The sequence below is a fragment of the Miscanthus floridulus genome, chromosome 8, assembly GCF_019320115.1.
Source record: "Miscanthus floridulus cultivar M001 chromosome 8, ASM1932011v1, whole genome shotgun sequence".
In the NCBI taxonomy this organism is placed as follows: Eukaryota; Viridiplantae; Streptophyta; class Magnoliopsida; order Poales; family Poaceae; genus Miscanthus; species Miscanthus floridulus.
This window is the reverse complement of record NC_089587.1, coordinates 84,695,542-84,716,443: the sequence shown is the minus strand read 5'-3', so window position 1 is coordinate 84,716,443 and position 20,902 is coordinate 84,695,542. Positions and strand designations below refer to the sequence as shown.

The 20,902-nt window shown below is 44.0% G+C and overlaps 1 pseudogene; it reads left to right on the top strand.

The window, feature by feature from the left end:
• The first annotated feature begins 6,719 nt into the window (after positions 1 to 6,719).
• Positions 6,720 to 10,005, top strand: LOC136469507 (leucine-rich repeat receptor-like protein kinase PEPR2; annotated as a pseudogene).
• The last annotated feature ends 10,897 nt before the right edge of the window (positions 10,006 to 20,902 follow it).

Sequence of the window (20,902 nt, the reverse complement as noted above, 5' to 3'; positions counted from 1 at the left end):
CCAAGCTTGATATTCCAATTCTAGAGTTTGAGTTTCTGGATGCTTTCTACTTTCCATGCAAGTAAAGAAGATGCTTTTTTTTTAGAGAGAACTGATGCATGCATTTTTTTTAGATAATGTATTTGCATCAAAGAGGAATCAAACCAACTTATTACAACTTAATTAACACCATAAACAAGTTCAAGCTAAAACCCAATTCTAGATCTTGAAGGCCATCCATAAGGTCTCCAATTTTTTACAAGCCCACAAGCGCTCGTTGGTCCTCATGCCATTGCAATTGAGCCCAGAATCAAAGCGAATGGATCCCCTTGAATAGAACCTGCAAAAAAATATTTAGGTTGGCATTTGTAAAAAAGACAATGTTGTTCTTTATTATCTAAATTAACCATAAAATGGCTGTTTCACCTATCAGTGAAAAAGATTGGAAAGTTTTGATCTTTCCGAGAATACCAAACATCAAATAAGTCTAAGAAATTTTGAGGTGGGTTAATTCCTTGTTATGAAAGGGATGAACTTCAAGGAGTTAGATTTGTTGAATGTCTCGTGTGAAGTCATTTATAAGAAGAAATAAGTTTGTAGAATACTTTTTGAACTATTTTTATATGATGAGCAATACCACCAACCCAGCCATATATTCGCCTCCTCATGTGATTTCTACCATTTTTAATATTGAGAAATTGACTCAAGTCATATATGCATTAGGTGTATCAGCATTCACAACGCATATACATTTATGCAAGGTACAATGATATCTATTTCCATATCAAGCACATATATAGCTCAAGCTAATGTTTCAATCAAATACATTCAAGCACACATGGAGATGCGATAAAATCAAAGGGGAACTGTACTCTAAAAAAAGGGGAACTGTGAATACATTAACAGGGTTATTATAGCTATTACCACCGGAGACAGATAACATTAACAGGGTATTTGGATGATTACTAAGTAATATACCAAAGACAGATGATAAGCAATTTTGATTGAACTGTCGTCACTGTCAATGAACTGGTAAGAGACACAGGTGCCACAATTGTTTGTCTCCAGGAGACAAAGCTTCAAAGCATGGACCAGGGTGCAGTAAGTCGAACAGTAGGTCCAAAATTCGCCAATTCCTTCGCTATTTTGCCAGCGGCACAAACCAGAGGTGGTATCCTGCTCGCTGTAAATGAGGATTTCTTCGATCTATCAGATATCCAGTCGTCCACAAATGCTATCACTGTGACAATTACCATGAGGGCGGACAGGATCCAATGGCAAATTACTGTGGTCTATGGACCACAAAGGGACGAGGAAAAGATTCGGTTACTGCAAGAACTAAAAAGCGTCCCCCCTCGGGCTCACGATAGATGGCTCATTTTGGGAGATTTCAACCTTATCTAGCAAGCGGAGGACAAAAATAATTCCAACCTCAACCGGCGTCTGATGAACTCCTTCAAGGCAACCTTAGGGCACGTACAACGGGCTTTGAGATGCCGTCTCCATGATGACAAAATTGCAGAAACACCTCCATCCAGCGCAATAAATGAAGAAAGAGGGAGAAGCCGTCTCTTGGTGAGACGACGGCAAGAGCTCGTGCTCCCAGGCGATCTCGTCGAGCCGAGGTACACCGTGCGGATCGGCTGCGGGTGTGCACGAGAGATGAGCATTGCGCGCCAAATCCCTTCCATCGCGCCTGGCATGGACTCTGACACGGTTCATTACATGCTGCAAAAGTATACACTAGCAACTGATACAGAGATGGCAGCTCGTCTGCATGTCTGATATATACAGTGATCCTCCCTTGGTCTATAGGGCCAGTCAATGATCCTGAATATTTTGGTCCGTAGAAGATTGTAGTATGTGAACATTTGGGGAGAAAGCAATTTGGCATGGAATAAATTTGATTTAAATCTAGATATAAATAAATTAATATATCATTTATATTGATGAGAAATATTATAATCATGTTCATCTTATTTATGTTTGATTTCTTTTATATCAACAAGCAACATAATGGTATAGATGAACCATATTCACATTTGATCACTGCTACATGTAATCATTAAATAGTTTGAAGGATATATGATTTACTTTGAATGATTTATTTTGTATCAATTAGCAACACCATGGTACACAATGGTACATAGAAATGATATTCATGATTGATCACGGCTGCATGTAAGCATTAAATAATTTGTAGATAGCCAAATAGATAGTAGCTGTCTCAGAGTTGTATGAGCTGTCTGTTTAGCTGTCTATATTGTAAATCCCAAAAACTTACAGACAGCAGCTGTCTGTCCATTGTACATACCCTAAGGGGTCAAAGAGGTCAAATTAAATGGTCATCGATTCACGTGGAGCAACGAACAGGCAAACCCAACGCTAAGGGCACTCCCAATGCAGAAACCACTATAGTTTCTATGGGCATTAATTGTACTGCCACCTAAGCATTTGGCTGATGTGGCAAGGTAGTTATTGAAGAGAGAGAACAAAAATCATAGAAACCGGGTCTAAGTTAGAAACCATGTCTACACGAGAACCAAGACACGAAGGGATGTGATTGGTAGCGAATGGAGAGAGAGTGTATGTGATTGGATAAAAAGTTGTTCTGTAGAAACTATCCATTGGAACCATGGTTTCTATACATAGTGTCTATAAAAATTAATAGGTATAGAAACTATACGTAGTTTCTAGCATTGGGACTGCCCTAACCAAAATTGACAGAATTTTCTGCACCCTTGAATGGGACTTGTTGTTCCCAGCTTGCTTCTTTCACTCCTTGCCGTCTCTCATGTCGGACCATACACCGCTTTTATTACAAGGTGACCTCGACCATCGCCCCAACACATTCTTGCAGTTTGAGAATTTATGGACCACCATGCCCGGTTTCCACGAGATGGTCCAAGCCACTTGGGGCCGGCCGGTTAATTCACAGCTTCCTCTCAAGCGCCTCCATATCAAAATGGCAAGGCTGGCCAAAAGTATTAAAAGATGGCGTAGAGAGAAGATAGGGGACACCAAACTGCAACTAGCAATAATAAAAGAGGTTTTGTTGCAATTGGAAATGGCGCAGGAATCCAGGACACTCACGGACCAAGAGTTGGACTTGGGACGACGTCTGAAAATTCGCAGCACCGGACTTGCGGCAATTGAAAAATCAAGGATAAGGCAAAAATCGAGGCTCACTTATATCCGCTGTGGAGACGAACATAAAATTCTTCCACATAAGAGCAAGCGCCAGACGTAGAAAAAATTATATCCACTGCCTACAAACAGATGAGGGGATGGCTTTCAGCTATGAGGAGAAGGAAAAAGTGGCCGGAGATTATTTCAGGAATCACTTGGGCACATCGGCCCAAAGAGCCATGACTTTAGATTGGCAATCTCTGGGATACACCCCGCGGGATCTCTCGGAGTTAGAAGTGCCTTTCATACGGGAGGAGATCAAAGACACGATAAACTCGATGCCGTCCGACAAAGCCCCGGGCCCCGACGGCTTCACTGGCACCTTCAAAGCTTGCTGGGAGAGCGTCAAAGATGACGTCACGGCGGCCATGAATAATTTGTTCCAATTGAACTCCCAAGGCTTCGAACTCATGAACTCGGCAAACATTGTTCTACTCCCCAAAAAAGAAGATGCACTGAGGATCACATATTATAGACCCATTAGTCTTATCCACAGCTTTGTAAAGATCTTCTCAAAGCTCCTAGCCAACAGGCTTGCCCCTCTACTCAACTGGCTGGTCTCCGGTTGTCAGAGCGCGTTCATAAAAAAAGAGAAGCGTCCACGACAATTTCTTATATGTCCATACCACAGTACAAAACTTCACAAACAAAAAACCCCGACCCTCTTTTTGAAGCTGGACATCCACAAAGCTTTTGGCACAATCAACTAGAGTTATTTGTTGGAGGTACTGCAGGCCCTGGTCTTCGGGCAACATTGGCGCAAATGGGTATCCATCCTTTTTCGCATGGGCACAAGCCAACATGGGCCTAATTTCGGCCACGGCAGAGGGGTTCATCAAGGCAACCCCCTTTCGCCCATGCACTTCATCCTTGCCATGGATCCCCTGCAACGTCTGCTGGAGTTGACCACACAACAAGGAATCCTATCTCCTCTACCTTCGGTTGTTGCAAGGTGGAGGATCTCCATGTATGCTGATGACGCGGTCATTTTCATCAACCCCATAAAGGATGATTTGGATGCCATCAAAACGGTCATCTAAGCTTTTGGGAGTTTCTCAGGCCTGCACATAAATTTGCAAAAAAGTTTGATCCACCCGATTAGGTGCGAGGAGGTGGATTTGGAACACATCTTGTCTTCCTTTGCGGGAATCAGAGGTACCTTCCTCTGCCAGTATCTAGGGCTGCAGCTGCACATCCGTAAACTTCGGAAAATTCATGTACAACCACTTATTGAGCGCATTGGCCAAAGACTGCCGGGGTGAAAAGGAAGATGGCTGAACAGAGCGGGTCGCCTCACTCTAGTCTCCTCGGTACTCTCATCCATGCCGACCTACCACCTCACGGTGTTCCCCCTCGCAGCCTGGGCGAGGAAGAGAAACGACAAAATTAGGAGATCATTTCTATGGAAAGGTGAAGAAAATGTAAATGGCGGCCACTGTCTCGTAAACTGGCCAACGGTGGCTAGACCCAAAGCCTTGGCGGCTTGGGGATACCGGATTTAGAAAAAATTGGTAGAGCTCTTCGCCTACAATGGCTCTGGCAAGATTGGATAGATGAATCCAAACCTTGGGTAGGCGCAGATCTACCTTGCAATGAGACCGACCAGATACTCTTCAACATATCAACCAAGGTCACGGTCGCTGATGGTGCAAAGGCCCGTTTCTGGCACAACAACTAGCTGGAGGGCGAGGCCCCCAAATTTTTAGCACCACATTTGTTTGAGTTGGTTAGAAGAAAAAACAAATCGGTCCAACAGGAACTCCGAAGCAACAGTTGTATCCGAACGCTAAGAGGCAGGATCATCACCACCGTCCAACTTGAGGAGTTTGTTTCCCTTTGGATAAGGCTCCAAAATATCCAGTTGACGCCGGGTGTTCGCGACTCCATAGTTTGGAGATGGACTCCTGATGCCTCTTACTCCACCCGCTCAACATATAGGATCCAGTTCAGAGGTTCCTATGGTGAATTCCGTAATGACCTCATATGGAAAGCACATGCGGAGAATAAAGGTAGAAAAAATCCTAACAGCGGATAATCTACAGAAGAGAGGCTGGCTTCACCAGGACCAATGCGCCCTATGTAACGGACCTTTGGAAACGTGTCTTCATCTTTCACTGCTTTGCCCGTTCGCCAAGGCGGTGTGGAGCCAGATTCTATCATGGGAGCATTTTGATGTACAGTTTATCCACCCCACTCAAGCACCACCTCAGCAGGCATGCATCCAACTTTGGGCATCTCCAACAGATATATGGTGAGGTGTGGTAGGCTGACACAAAGGACAATGCCCATACACACATGATGACCAACCTTTTTTGGGTTCCATGTAAAAAAACAGTCAGATGACCATCAGGGCAGCTCCATCAATGACTGAACTAGCTCTAAGCATTTTATGGATAGAAGAGAGAGAAAAACTAACTTTTAATCAAGAGCCAGTTTTATATCAATTTCAAGATCACGTGAGGTTGTCACGTGGGTCTAATCATAGTATGAGTCATTAATAAAAGTTAACACTATTGAAGATGTTGTCTTAGAGCTAGTAAGTAGCTCTTACAGTTGTGGATTCTCTCAAGCAAAACTATTGTCCTCCATTTACCTGTTCCCCAGTTTACTGTAGAAACTTTGAGCTTCCTTTTTTTTTATAAAATTTGCCCTATTCGTTTCATTGAAATTTGGCTTATGCTGATATGTTGTGCACTGTTCGTTCGTTGAAAAGTACTGCAGAACAGGGCATTATTCATAATTTACAATGCATAGAATTATTAAAGTATCACAAATCATATGTTATGGATATCAAATGATATTGCCACACTAGAAGTATCGAAAACAATTTGTAGAAAAAAACACGGTCAAAACTGTTAAAAAACGATGCACGTAAACGAAAACATAGGTGAGTGGATGAGATGTGAGACAAGCAGACAAATGCTGCTGACACAAAGAATGAACAAGACAACAATATAATTATAGCAAGTTGCAACAAGAGGATCCTGCACGGCTGCACTTAAGCCCACTGCAAAATCTAGTTGCCTCCACAGATCATCAGCGGTCACAAAGGCAGGGCAAAGATTCTGAACCCTAGAAAAAATCCAACTGGCACAGATGAATTCCTCCTGTGGATATCACCTGCACCCTCACCAGTTCTTGTTCCATAGCATCTGTGCTTGGAATATTAGCCGAAAGCTCAACCACCATCAGCAACTTGGTCTCGGATAGCCTGATCATCACAGTCAGGCTCTAGAAAGTGGATTCAGAAACTATATTCAACTTTTTTTTTTAAAAAAAAATCCACAGATGGCGGAGCCTGCAACTGCAATGCAGCAACACACAAAATTTAGACCCAACAGTAATTTTAAATTACGCGCGCCATGGTGATCGCTGTCAGAGGTCAGAGCTCTCTCTCTCTATATATATATATATATGCTTTCATGGTTCACCATGGCCATACGCCCATCTCTCTGCTGTCATTCCTCCCTTCAGAGTTCAGAGCGCGCGCCGGCAGCAGACAGCCTCCTCCGCCGCCGCCTCCACATCAAGGCAGCAGCTAGCTCCCTCCGATGTCTTGTGCCGCCGCATTCTCGCTCCTCGTCACGCTCGCCGCCTCCGTTACGCCGGCGGCGTCCCAGGGAGCCGGCGACGCGGCCGTCCTACGCGCATTCCTCACTTCCCTGCCGCCAGCCTCCCAGGGCGTCCTCCTCCCGTCGTGGAACGCCACGACCACCAACAGCAGCGGCGACACCAGGCCGAGCCACTGCGCGTTCCTCGGCGTCCAGTGCACAGCCACGGGCGCGGTCGCGGCTGTGAACCTCTCCGGGCAGGGGCTGTCCGGCGAGCTCGCGGCGTCCGGGCCTCGGCTCTGCGCCCTGCCGGCGCTCGCGACGCTGGACCTGAGCCTGAACAGCTTCACGGGCGCCGTGCCCGCCGCGCTCGCCACGCTCGAACTCAGCAACAACTCCCTCTCGGGCGCCATCCCGCCAGAGGTCGCCGCGCTCCCGGGGCTCACCTACCTGAGCCTCAGCGGGAACGGCCCGGAGTTCCCGGCACGCTACGGGCTCCAGTACCTCAGCCTCTACGGCAACCAGATCACCGGCGAGCTCCCCCGGAGCCTCGGCAACTGCGACAACCTCACCGTCCTGTTCCTATCCTCCAACAAGATCGGGGGCACCCTGCCCGACATCTTCGGCTTCCTGACCAAGCTGCAGAAGCTGTACCTCGACAGCAACTTGTTCACCGGAGAGCTGCCAGCGAGCATCGGCGAGCTCGGGAATCTGGAGAAGTTTATGGCCTCGATGAATGGCTTCAATGGCTCCATCCCTGAGTCCATCGGGAAGTGTGGGTCTCTGACAACGCTACTCCTGCACAACAACCAGTTCACCGGCACAATTCCGGCGGTCATCGGCAACCTCAGCAGACTGCAGCGGCTCACGATCAAGGACACGTTCGTCACCGGAGCAATTCCACCGGAGATAGGGAAATGCCAGGAGCTGCTCATCCTTGACCTGCAGAACAACAACCTTACAGGGAAGATACCGCCGGAGCTCGCCGAGCTCAAGAAGCTGTGGTCCCTGTCCCTGTACCACAACATGCTCCATGGACCTGTGCCTGCAGCACTGTGGCAGATGCCGCAGCTGGAGAAGCTGGGGCTCTACAACAACAGCCTAAATGGAGAGATCCCTGCAGAGATAAACCACATGAGCAGCCTGAGAGATCTCCTCCTGGCATTCAACAACTTCACCGGCGAGCTCCCACAAGACCTGGGGCTGAACACGACGCATGGACTTGTTCGGGTTGACGTTATGGGGAACCACTTCCATGGCACAATGCCACCTGGTCTCTGCACCGGAGGTCAGCTCGCCATTCTTGACCTTGCATTGAACAGATTCAGTGGGAGCATTCCAAGTGAGATCATCAAGTGTCAGTCTCTGTGGAGAGCCCATCTTGCAAACAACCTGTTCAATGGCAGTTTACCTTCAGATTTGGGGATAAACACTGGCTGGTCATACGTGGAATTGGGTGGCAATCAGTTTGAGGGCAGGATACCAAGTGTGCTCGGTCCATGGCGGAACCTCACAGTGCTTGATCTGTCTCGGAACGGCTTCTCTGGTCCCATACCACCTGAGCTCGGCGCTCTAACCCTTCTTGGCAACCTGAACCTGTCGTCGAACAAGCTGTCCGGACCAATACCACATGAGTTGGGAAGCTGCAAGAGACTCGTCCGTCTGGATCTTCAGAATAATCTTCTCAATGGAAGCATACCTGCAGATATCATATCACTCAGCAGCCTGCAGCATCTTGTACTCAGTGGAAACAAGCTCAGTGGAGAAATTCCAGACGCCTTCACCTCAACGCAGGGCCTCCTTGAGCTGCAGCTTGGCGACAACTCTTTGAAAGGAGCTATCCCTTGGAGCTTAGGCAAGCTCCAGTTCATCTCTCAGATCATAAACATCAGCAGCAACATGTTGAGTGGCACGATCCCAAGCAGCCTCGGCAATCTTCGGATGCTCTGGCCCGATCCCACCGCAGCTGAACAACATGATCTCGCTCTCTGCGGTGAACGTGTCGTTCAATCAGCTCTCTGGTCTGCTCCCTGCTGGCTGGGCTAAGCTTGCAGAACGGTCTCCGGAGGGGTTTCTGGGAAATCCTCAGCTATGCATACAGTCTGAAAATGCACCTTGCTCCAAGAATCAGTCTAGGAGGCGTATAAGAAGGAACACACGGATCATTATAGCACTGCTACTGTCAGCTCTGGCTGTCATGGCTTCTGGGCTGTGTGCAATTCACTACATGGTGAAGAGGTCACGGCGGCGCCTGTTGGCAAAACATGTCTCGGTGCGTGGCCTGGACACGACGGAGGAATTGCCTGAAGACCTGACCTATGATGACATCCTTCGTGCCACTGACAACTGGAGCGAGAAGTATGTGATTGGAAGAGGCCGGCATGGAACAGTCTACCGGACAGAGCTTGCTCCCGGAAGGCGGTGGGCGGTCAAAACGGTGGACCTGTCCCAGATCAAATTCCCCATCGAGATGAAGATTCTTAACATGGTGAAGCACCGGAACATCGTCAAGATGGAGGGCTACTGCATCCGCGGCAACTTCGGCGTGATTCTGTCCGAGTACATGCCTGAAGGAACGCTCTTTGAGCTATTGCATGGAAGAAAACCTCAGGTGGCTCTCGACTGGAAGGTTCGGCATCAGATCGCGCTTGGCGCGGCGCAGGGCTTGTCCTACCTGCACCATGACTGCGTGCCGATGATTGTTCATAGAGATGTCAAGTCAAGAAACATACTGATGGATGTGGATTTGGTGCCTAAAATTACAGACTTCGGCATGGGGAAGATTGTAGGCGATGAGGATGCAGATGCGACGGTGTCAGTTGTTGTTGGCACCCTTGGCTACATTGCTCCAGGTAACATACATTTCCTCATTTCAGAAATTTCACAATCATTCCGATGCCGTATCATCTGGTCTCTTATGTTAACCTGTGTTGTCGGAAAATTTTCAGAGCATGGATACAACACAAGACTGACCGAGAAGAGCGACGTCTACAGCTACGGTGTGGTGCTGCTCGAGCTCCTGTGTAGGAAGATGCCGGTAGATCCTGCTTTCGGAGACGGCGTTGACATTGTGGCATGGATGAGACTGAACCCGAAGCATGCTGATTACTGCAGCGTGATGAGCTTTCTAGATGAGGAGATAATGTACTGGCCTGAAGATGAGAAGGCAAAGGCGCTGGACTTGTTGGAGTTGGCGATTTCCTGCACTCAGGTGGCTTTCGAATCCAGGCCTTCCATGAGGGAGGTGGTGAGCACCTTGATGAGAATAGATGATCAGTATATATAACAGATTTTTTTTAGAAAATGAAAAATTTTCGGCTTCAGCCTTCTTCTAAAAAGAAAAAGTATTAGTCCAAACTTATTACAGTAGCACACCCATAATTAAAACTTATTACATGTTCAAAACTAAAGTCCAAGACGGTAAATGAAAGACCATCCATGCGATGCGAAGAACTCCATGGCTCTCGATTCTAGTAGCTTGCAATGTCAAGAATCCGTTCATTGCCGTCATCCGAGCGCTGCAATAGGGCCCAAAACCGTAACCAGTATGTTCCCCTAAAAAGAACCTGCAAAAAAGTTTTTGGGTGACCTTTATCAAAAACCACATCGTCCCTTGTGATCCATATTGCCCAGCAAAACGCCGCAGCCCCAGTCCATAAAAGATGATTATGTTTAGAACCTCCTAGCTTAGACCAACTATTGAAAAGATGGTTCGTGTTCCTTGGAGGATTAATGCCAAACAAAACAAACACAGCACGCCAAAGAAAACTGGCATAATGGCAATAAACAAAACAAGTGTTGGATAGTTTCAGGTGTACTACAAAAACAACAAGCCTTACTGCCATTTCATTTCCTTCTAGCAAGATTGTCTTTTGTTAGTATCACCCCCTTCTTTAAGAACCAAAGAAAAATCTTAATCTTCAGGGGCACTTTTATATGCCAAATTTCCTGGATAACCTTAATCCCGTTATTGACTAGGTATTAGTACATGGGTGTAACAGATTACAAGCCATTATTATTTAAGTTCCAGATGAAAGTATCCCGACCCTCATTTAAGTTAATAAAAGCAACTCTCGCAACTAGACTTTGCCATTCCAACAGCTTGTTCCCAACTAGTGCCCTTCTAAAAGATACATTGAGAGGGGTGGAATTAAGTACATCAGCCACCGTTGCTTGTTTCTTCCGCACTATATTAAATAAATTCGGGTATTGGATTTTCAAGGCTTGGGAGCCCAACCATTTATCTTCCCAAAATCTAATTTGAGTTCCATTGTCTAGTTTAAACTTCCCAAGACTTAAGAAAATGTCTTTGACTCCGAGCAAATCATTCCAAAATTGTGAAAACCCATTTTTCTTTTCAATTTGACTAAGAGTCTTGTTCTTTAGGTACTTGTTCCTTATTAACTCCTGCCAATTAACTCCTGCCAAGTGCCTTCCTCGTTGCAAAGTTTGAAAAGCCATTTGCTTAAAAGACACTTATTTTGTAAATCTAGATTTTGAATTCCTAAACCACCTTGCTCTTTTGGTTGGCACAAAATATTCCACTTTGCTAGTCTATATTTCCTTTTGTGCTCATCATTTTGCCAAAAAACCTCTTGATCTAAAATATTCAATCTTTTTAGAACACCTCTTGGGACTTCAAAGAAAGACATCATGAATATAGGTAAGCTTGACAAAATAGAATTGATTAACACTAATCTACCCCCATATGATAAATGTTTTCCTTTCCACCCACTTAACTTCTTTTCAATTCTTTCTCCAATTAATTTCCAATCCTTATTATATAACTTCCTGTAATGCATAGGAAGGCCCAAATATCGAAAAGGGTATGATCCCATTTTGCAACCAAATAGATATGAGTATTGCTCCTCAAATTCTTTTGCTTGGCCAAAGCAAAATAATTCATTTTTATGGAAGTTGATTTTCAAACCTGATAATTGTTCAAAAGTACCAAGCAAACGTTTCAAATTTTTTGCCTGTTCAATATCATGGTCAAAAAATAGAACCGTGTCATCTGCATATTGCAAGATAGACAAGCCATTTTCCACTAGGTGTGTAACAACCCCTTTTATTTGGCCTTCCTCCTTGGCTCTAGATAAAATGATAGCTAGCATATCTACAACAATATTGAAAAGGATCGGTGACAGAGGATCACCTTGTCTAAGACCTTTCTTGGTATGGAAATATGAGCCCATTTGGTCATTAACTTTAATGCCCACATTCCCACCTTGAGCAAAAACTTTGACCCAATCACACCACACCGGATGAAAGCCCTTTATTCTTAGTGCTTGTTGTAAGAAATTCCAATTCACCTTATCATATGCCTTTTCAAAATCAATCTTAAAGATAATTCCATTTTGTTTCCTTTTATGTAACTCGTGTAAGGTTTCATGTAAAATAACTGCACCCTCCATTATATTTCTCCCAGGCAGGAATGTTGTTTGGGATGGTTTAATTATGCGTTGAGCTATCTTTACAATTCGGTTAGTAGCCACTTTAGTAAAAATCTTGAAGCTAACATTTAACAAGCATATAGGTCTATATTGTTGTATTTGTTTAGCTTCTTTAGACTTTGGTATTAAAATGATTGTTCCGAAGTTTAGGCTATGCAGAGGCAATTCTCCCTTATGGAAATATGTGAACAAAGCCATCATATCATCCTTAATTACATTCCAGAATACCTGATAAAACTCTGGAGGAAAGCCATCAGGACCTAGAGCTGTATTATGGTTCATTTGGAAAATTACACCTCTAATCTCCTCCTCCGTAAACTCAGCAACCAAGAGATCATTTTTCTCAGTTGTAACTTGAGGGATGTCATCACGGTATGACTCATCCATCACCAAATTGTTATGATCAGATGGCCCAAATAATTTTTTATAGTAAGTGGTGATATATTTTTTAAGCTCAGCATCACCGTGAATTAAACCTTCCTCCCGCTCCAGCCTAAATATCCTAGTTTTCCTGTGTTTCCCATTTGCTACTAACTGAAAGTATTTTGTATTGGCATCCCCTTCTAATAAATTCTTTACTTTAGCATGTTGGTACCATTTTATCTCTTCCTCTCGTAGAAGTTCGGACAATCTTTCATTCAAGACATACTTAAGATTCAATTTATTTTGATCTAATAAAGTTGATTCAGCCTTTTTATCCAATTCATCCAATTTTGCTAGCAACTTTTTCTTTTCTTTCTTGTAAGCACCACTTGTATTTTTGGCCCACCCTTTCAAGTATTGACGCGGGCGTCTAATTTTAGCCTGCCAACACTCTAAAGAGTTACGCCCCTCATCCACACTATTTCAGATATCTGTAACTAAATCCACAAACCCCTCTCTTAACAACCAACCCAACTCGAATTTAAATAAGTATTGATTATTATTAGATGCAGGTTCCCCGATATTAATAAATATGAGTGTATGATCAGAGATCTCTCTTGATAGAGCTTAGACAGTGGTACATGGGAATTTTAATTCCCACTCTGTACAAGAAAGAATCCTATCTAACTTTTCAAATGTTGGAATTTCTAGGTTGTTAGACCAAGTGAACTGTCTTCCAGAAAGTTCCAACTCTCTTAAGTTAAAGGCATCAATGATAGCATTAAACAAGAATGGCCATCTATCATTGTAATTGGCATTTTTTTCTCTTGTGGCCCTCTAATGATGTTAAAATCACCACCTATCAAAATAGGTAAGGTTTCTTTAGAACATAGTTGGACTAACTCTGTTAAAAATGCCTCTTTAAGATGATGTTGAGCTGCCCCATAGGCAGACACAAGCAACCACTGAAAGCCATCCTGTTTATTTCTCAATTTCAATTTTACAAAGAAATCTCCTTCTTCTATCTCACCAATGTCGAACTCTAGAAGGTTTATGCCTACTAGCATGCCACCATATCTTCCCTAAGGAGGTTTACAGTGCCATAAAAAGTTCTTGCCACCACACAAATTTTTTAGAAAATTTGGTGAGTAGTCTCTCCTACCGGTCTCTGATAAAGCAACAAAACCTAGCTCCTTTTCCCGCACCAAATCAGACACAAATCTATGTTTCTTTGGGTCACCTAACCCATTACAAATCCAAAATATGCCCTTCGTTTGTTAAACTAAAGGTTCTCTTTTGATTTTCTCTTGCCTAATTTCTTTTTCTTTTTTGAACTTGATTTATTTTTTCGGGGCACCGCCTGTAGATCATATAGATCACTAGCTTCCCCTTCACTCATATCCTCGGCTATCTCACCACAAAGTTGGTTAATAGCTAAGAGATCAAGTTCATCCTCCGAATCTGTTAAGTTACAATCCAATTATTTGCTACTAGCATGTAGTTCCTTTCGTCTAACACTAGTATCTTCTGAACCTAACAAAACCACCACCTTACTAATGTTATCAGCAACTACATCTTTAGAGAATGAAAGAAACGTTTAAAATGTTACCTGAATTATTAGGTTCCTCCAAATTTTTATGTGCCTTTAGCTTGGCCGCTCTCTCAGTCGAGTCTTGGTCGCCTATCGCCACATTGCGCTTGCTCCTAGAGGTAGGCGTGGTATTCTCAGCAGGGTTTGTGCAGGGGGTTCTGAATTTAAAGGCCCATGGAAAGATTTAACTACCCAAGCTTTGGTCGAGTTAGATAACCCGGTCGACTTCAGCTCCAAAATGGGCCATGACAGAACAACAGCCTGTATCCCTTTGTTTGAATTTTTTGCTGCTGGTGGAGCAGAAGAACTCCCATCTTTCTTATCTTTCTTTGTGTTCTCCTTGTTGGAGTATTAGGTCCTGAATCTTTGTTGAGTTTGTCCAAACCATCATCTTTTTTGCCGGATTCACCCGGCTGATTATCCATGTCAATTAGTCTTGGGTCATTTTCCTCCTCTTCTGTTTCTAGCCTGAATTGGAGTTCATATACAAATTCTCCGATTACAACGTCAACTAAATCCGGAATTAGTTCTAGACTTAGTACAGCAACTCTCAGCCTTGGTCTTCCAAATCGCTTGGTAAATTTCATGTCCACCATCTTTGTGGCACCAAGAATAGTACCACAGCCCAGATGATACGAAAAATTCCGTAAGTCGCTTGGGAGACCATGGACCTGTACCCAAACTTTAGGAATTTCATACTTGTACACCTCTGCATCTTTTTTCTTTGAAATAGTCAATTTTGCTTTTTGCACTCCTTGCTTCCACGGGACCCCAATCATCCATCCGTTTTAACTCAGCACTAGATGGAAAAGTTGTGGCAAAGGAGTTTTTATTAATTTCTTCCAAAACCCATTTCCAGCCTGGTACGAGTCTCTCAAGCTCTACTGTGACTTGTTGCACAGTAAGAGAACCATTAGAGACCTTCACTATTGCTTCTGTAGGCTCAATTTTTGCCTTTTGGTTACCTGAAAAAGGGGTATAATAAAAACCCAAACCTGGAACTGCATAATCACATAGCTCTGCAGGTTCTGAAGAGATGGAACATCTTCCAATGATGAGTATATATACAAAGTAAAATGAAAAGCACAATTGTAAAGTTATGTTGCAGATTAAGGTGTCCTGATTGTTATCTTGAAGATTTTTAGTAAAACAGTGGCAAACTAGTCCCACAGATTGCAGTGGGCAGGCTTTTCCTGTAAGTGAAGATTAACTAACCAAACCATTGTATCATGGGGCCTGAACAGCTAATCTAGTGTAGAGAAATCAGCGAAAACCAAATGCGATTCGAGAGGAATCTGTAGAAGAGGAAGAAAATTACACAAACCAACTCATGGATTCGAAATGCCGTAACCTGAAGCGTAACTGGACCTGTACTGGAAGACAATATCATAGATAAAAGGTTGTTGCATTCATGTATTAGGCTCAATCAGTTAAGGCTGTGAGGTGGAGGGTTACTCCCCTCTTATGTTTTCTTGCTGTTCGTGTGTGCATGTGGGATTGTGTAGTCCTATGTAACCTTGAAACTCTAGTTCTATATAATGAAATATGTGCCCTAGGATATGATCGAAAAAAAAACAGGAAAAAAAGGAATCAACTCCAATCCATTGTTTTCTTTTCCTACACTGTTGCTCGAGCTGATGAGTACTTACAAGCTGGTGGCGGATGTCATCAGCGAGCCAAGCATCCTGACTCCTGAGGACCGACGGCGTCGACGGAGAAAGCGAATCCACGGAGCACCGCCGGCGAAGCTTCGGACTGAGAAAGGCCCACCAAGCTGCGGGTCTCACCCCTGCCCCTGCATCTGGACTCTGGAGCAACCCCCAACCCCAGACCCCTGTTGCATCTAGCCCTCTACTGCTGATTAGTGGAGCCGCACGGCCTCAACTACTTGCCAATAAACGAGGGCACCCATGACACAGGAGATCAAGAGATGGAAGAACTAACGGTTTGGGCCCTTTTACCTTTGGGCTTGTTGCTATCGTCCATCAATTGGGCCAATACAGAGGCGAAGAATTGAGCCAGACCACGGTCCATTATTAAATACAGCAACGCCGTGCAGTATTGGTGGGTCAAGATTAGCGCTTCTAAGATGAACTTTTTTTTCACCTCTCATCTGTAGCATCTGTTCGTATACAGACACACATCTACACGTGCTCTAGAGAGATCACGAGAAACCAACAGGCTCTGTAGGTGATGAGAACGTCACAGTCCATTTATGACACCACACGTTGAGAGGCTTCACTGAAAGTTATTATGGGAATAAATCCCAGTGAGAACACCAGCGCCGAACCCAGGGTTCGAACGCTGGTGGGCAGCGTGCTCACCTGCACGGCTGCACCGCTTGCCAACCGAGCCAGAGCTCGTTCTCGATGAACTTCCTTTGTAAAAACGGTAATGCATCCGTCCGCGTGCGGGGCTCCTACGGTCCGGCCGTTCGGATGACTCCACGCGCCGACGGGCAACGCGAGAAAAGCGGCAGCGTGGGAAATTTCGCAGGCGGCAACACACGGACGCATGGTGCGCGCAGGCTGGCCAATCGTGCAGGGCCCACCACATCCACGTGGCATGCGGTGACTTTTAACGAATTAAAAAAATTATAACTCTAAAACTAAATATCCAAATTAAATTCTGATTTGCACCATCGGTTTTCTTTTAATAAATCCTTCAAAACAAGATCCCATATGGATATTCCGATAAAATTTTATTAACGAACATTTATCTTATGGAGATAAAATATTTTCTTTTATTGAGCGGAGACCATATTCTAGGTTCAGAGAATAATGTTTTGTCTACGTAAGAAAAATATTCTCGGTTTAGAAGAACAATATTCTAGTTTTAGGTTCATGAAATTGTTATTATAATATTTAAATAAATAAATGCATAACATAAACAAAAATCATAAAATCTAGAACAAAGCATAAGGGAAAAAATAAAGACTTTGTAATAGAGAAAAATTTCAAAAGAACATCACAGTGATACTTTTCAAACATCCTAAAATATACTTAAAACATCATATGTATATTAAGTGAACATAACTAAATATACCATATACCATCATTAAATACATTATAGAACATCGCATATATATATATATATATATATATATATATATATATATATATATATATATATATATATATATTACGTGAACATTTATCTTATAAAGATATAACATTTTCTTTTATTGTGCAGAGACGATGTTCTAGATTCAAAAAACAATGTTACACCTTTGTAAGAAGAACGTTGAAAGGTCCTAATGGCTAGAGGGGGGATGAATAGCCAAATAAAAATTTCTACAACAACACTTATCAAATTGGTTAGATAATTATGAGGTGAAGCAAGTGTTGCGCTAGCCTACTAAAAATACAAGTCATCTACCACAATTTTAATTTCTATTGTCTCTAACCACACAATAGCTATGGCACTACACTAAGTTAGTGTGCTCTCAAAGACTAACTAAAGAGCCACACTAACCAAACTAACAAGCTCTCACAACTAGGTACACTAAAGAGCTTGATAACTAGTTTGCGGTAATGTAAAGAGAGAGAGCAAGATAGTTATACCACCGTATCGAGGAGTGAACCAATCAATCATAAGAATCAATATAAATAAAGACCAATCACCTCAGAATCAAATGATAAACACAATGATTTTTTACCGAGTTTCACTTGCTTGCCGGCAAGCTACTCCTCGTTGTGGCAATTCACTCACTTGGAGGTTCACACGTTAATTGGCATTACACACCAAACCCTCAATAGGGTGCCGCACAACCAATACAAGATAAGGATCACACAAGCCACGAGCAATCCACTAGAGTATCTTTTGACTCTCCGCCAGGGAAAGGTCAAGAACCCCTCACAATCACCATGATCAGAGCCGGAGACAATCACCAACCCCGCTCGACGATCCTCGCTGCTCCAAGCCATCTAGGTGGCGGCAACCACTAAGAGTAATAAGTGAATCCCACAGCAAAACACGAACACCAAGTGCCTCTAGATGCAAACACTCAAGCAATGCACTTGGATTCTCTTTTAATCTCACAAAGATGATGAATCAATGATGAAGATGAGTGGAAGGGCTTTGGCTAAGCTCACAAGGTTGCTATGTCAATACCAATGGCCAAGAGAGTGAGCTTGAGCCGGCCATGAGGCTTAAATAAAAGCCCCCACGAAATAGAGTCGTTGGGCTCCTCACTGCACTGAACACGGGCCAACCGAACGCACCGGTCAGATTATCCGGATGCTGGACCTCAGCATCTGGTCGTGCGATGCACGTCATGTGTCACCTTTCTTCAAATACCGAGCGCCTGATCCCAACGGTTAAGTGATGACCGAACGCGCTGCTACGAAGTGATTGGATGCTGGACCTCAGTGTCTGGTTGCGAAGTAATCGAACGCTGGACCTCAGCGTCTGGTCGTTTCCAGTAAGCATCCAGAAACGATAAATCACGACCGGACGTGTCTAGTCATGCTCGACCGGACTCACCCAGCGTCTGATCACTCAGCGTCTCCTCTATGCACTGCCACGTCAGCGAGACTAGACGCTGCCCTCTAGCGTTCGGTCACTAAGTGACCTAGCGTCTGGTCATTTACAGTGACTTCCATCTTTTCTATATAGGGCACCGGTGGCACCGTTAGACTGTTCGCACACTACGGGTGGACACTCCGTTAGTGAAGTTCCTAACCCTTGCTCAAATGTGCCAACCATCAGGTGTATCTCCTTGTGCACGTATGTTAGCATATTTTCACAACCATTTTCAAGGGTGTTAGCACTCCACTAGGTCCTAAATGCATATACAATGAGTTAGAGCATCTAGTGGCACTTAGATAACTACATTCCGATACGAGTTTCACCCCTCTTAATAGTACGACTATCAATCCTAAATGTGATCACACTCACTAAGTGTCTTGATCACCAAAACAAAATGGCTCCTACCATTTATACCTTTGTCTTAAGTCTTTTGTTTTTCTCTTTCTTCTTTTCAAGACCAAGCACTTGATCATCACCATGGCATCGCCATCATCATGTCATGATCTTCATTTGCTTCACCACTTGGAATATGCTACCTGTCTCATGATCACTTGATAAACTAGGTTAACACCTAGGGTTTCATCAATTCACTAAAACCAAACTAGAGCTTTCAAACGTTCTCAGTTTAGGTTCATGAAATTGATATTATAATATACATAAAAATAAATAAATAAATAAATAAATAACACAAATAAAGAATAATGAAATCTAGAGCAAAGTATAAGGAAAAAAATAAAAACACATAGTAGAGAAAATTTTAAAAGAATATCGCATGGGTACTTTTCAAACATCATAAAATATAGGGAGAATTGGTTGTTGGACATACAAAATGATGGTCATTAGCTAGCGGACACCCACTTTTTAGCATTTTGCCAGAAGACACACTGGTTCGGTGAAATTAGGCCACAGAACACAGTGGACTAGTTGCAGCTAGTTGAGGAGAGAGAAATTTTTGTTTTGGACATCTGATGCCCCTGAGCCATAGTTGGGTCCGCCCCTCTCCCTCTCACTGGCGCGCGGGCCCCACCTGTCATCTTCTTCTTTCTCCTCTTCTCTTCTCTTCTTCCTTTGCTGAGCAGCAGCCACCACCGTCGAGCAGCCCTGGCCATGTGGGCAAGTTGGCGACTCCGTCCCTACAGCACCGCACGCGCCGCCATTCCAAGTTGCGGCGATTTCACCTAGTGAAAGGGACCATGACGCCTAAGAGGGGGGCTGGATTAGGCAACTTAAAAATCTAACTCCTTATAATGGCCTCTTTTTCTAACCCTAGCAAAACCTATGCAATAGATAAACTATCTAAATGTACAACTACAGTTTTGCTAGTGTGTTGCTATCTCTACCATAAAAGAAGTAATACAATTAATGTAAATGCAGAAGCTAAAGAGCAAGGTAGAGATATGCAAACTCTCGTTGACAACTCTGGTATTTTTACTGAGGTATTGAGAAGCACGCAAGCTTCCCCTGGTCCTCGTTGGAGCCCCTCGCAAGGAATCCCTAGTAAGGGCCAAGCTCCCAGTTGGGTAACTCCATGGATAGCCTTGGGCCTTCCCCACGCGTAAGTGGGTCTCCAACGTGCCTTTCGGCAAGCCTCTCTCGGATGCTCCCCACTGTCTTCACTATCAATCTTCCAGTCGAAACGACACAGGCCTTGTTCCCTCCGGTACACGGTGGTGGCCACACCACAAACTCATTTGGTATGATCTCATAAGACTACAAGCCCCTCTGATGTACAACAATGGTGCGCGCAAACATCGAGTGGTAAGAGGTATGCAACCCTCACTAAACACTAGGCCTAAACCTAGAGCAAGCGCATAAGCGGTGGTCTAATCAACCTAAGTACTTCGCAAAGCACCTATGCTAATCACCTAATGAATCACTAAACACTAAGCAAGTGGAGATCACTAAAATGGTGTATCAACACCCTTGGTATGTTTTGTTAGCTCCACGATGCTCAAATAGTCGGTTGGGTGTTGTATTTATAAGCTCCACTAAGAAAGTAACCATTGGGGACAAAGTCCCGCTTTTCTGCTACTGACCGGACGCTGGAGTCATCTTGATTGGACGCGTCTGGTCGTCCCGACCGTTGGAGCCACGAACAACTGATTGGACACTGCCAACGTCCGGTCACTTGCCACCGGACACGTCTGGTCGCAAGTTCGCCGCTCTGGAACCTCTCTATACTCGATCGGACGCTGCTGTCTAGCGTCCAGTCGGTTTGCCGCCAGCGTTCGGTCACTTGCTGAGTG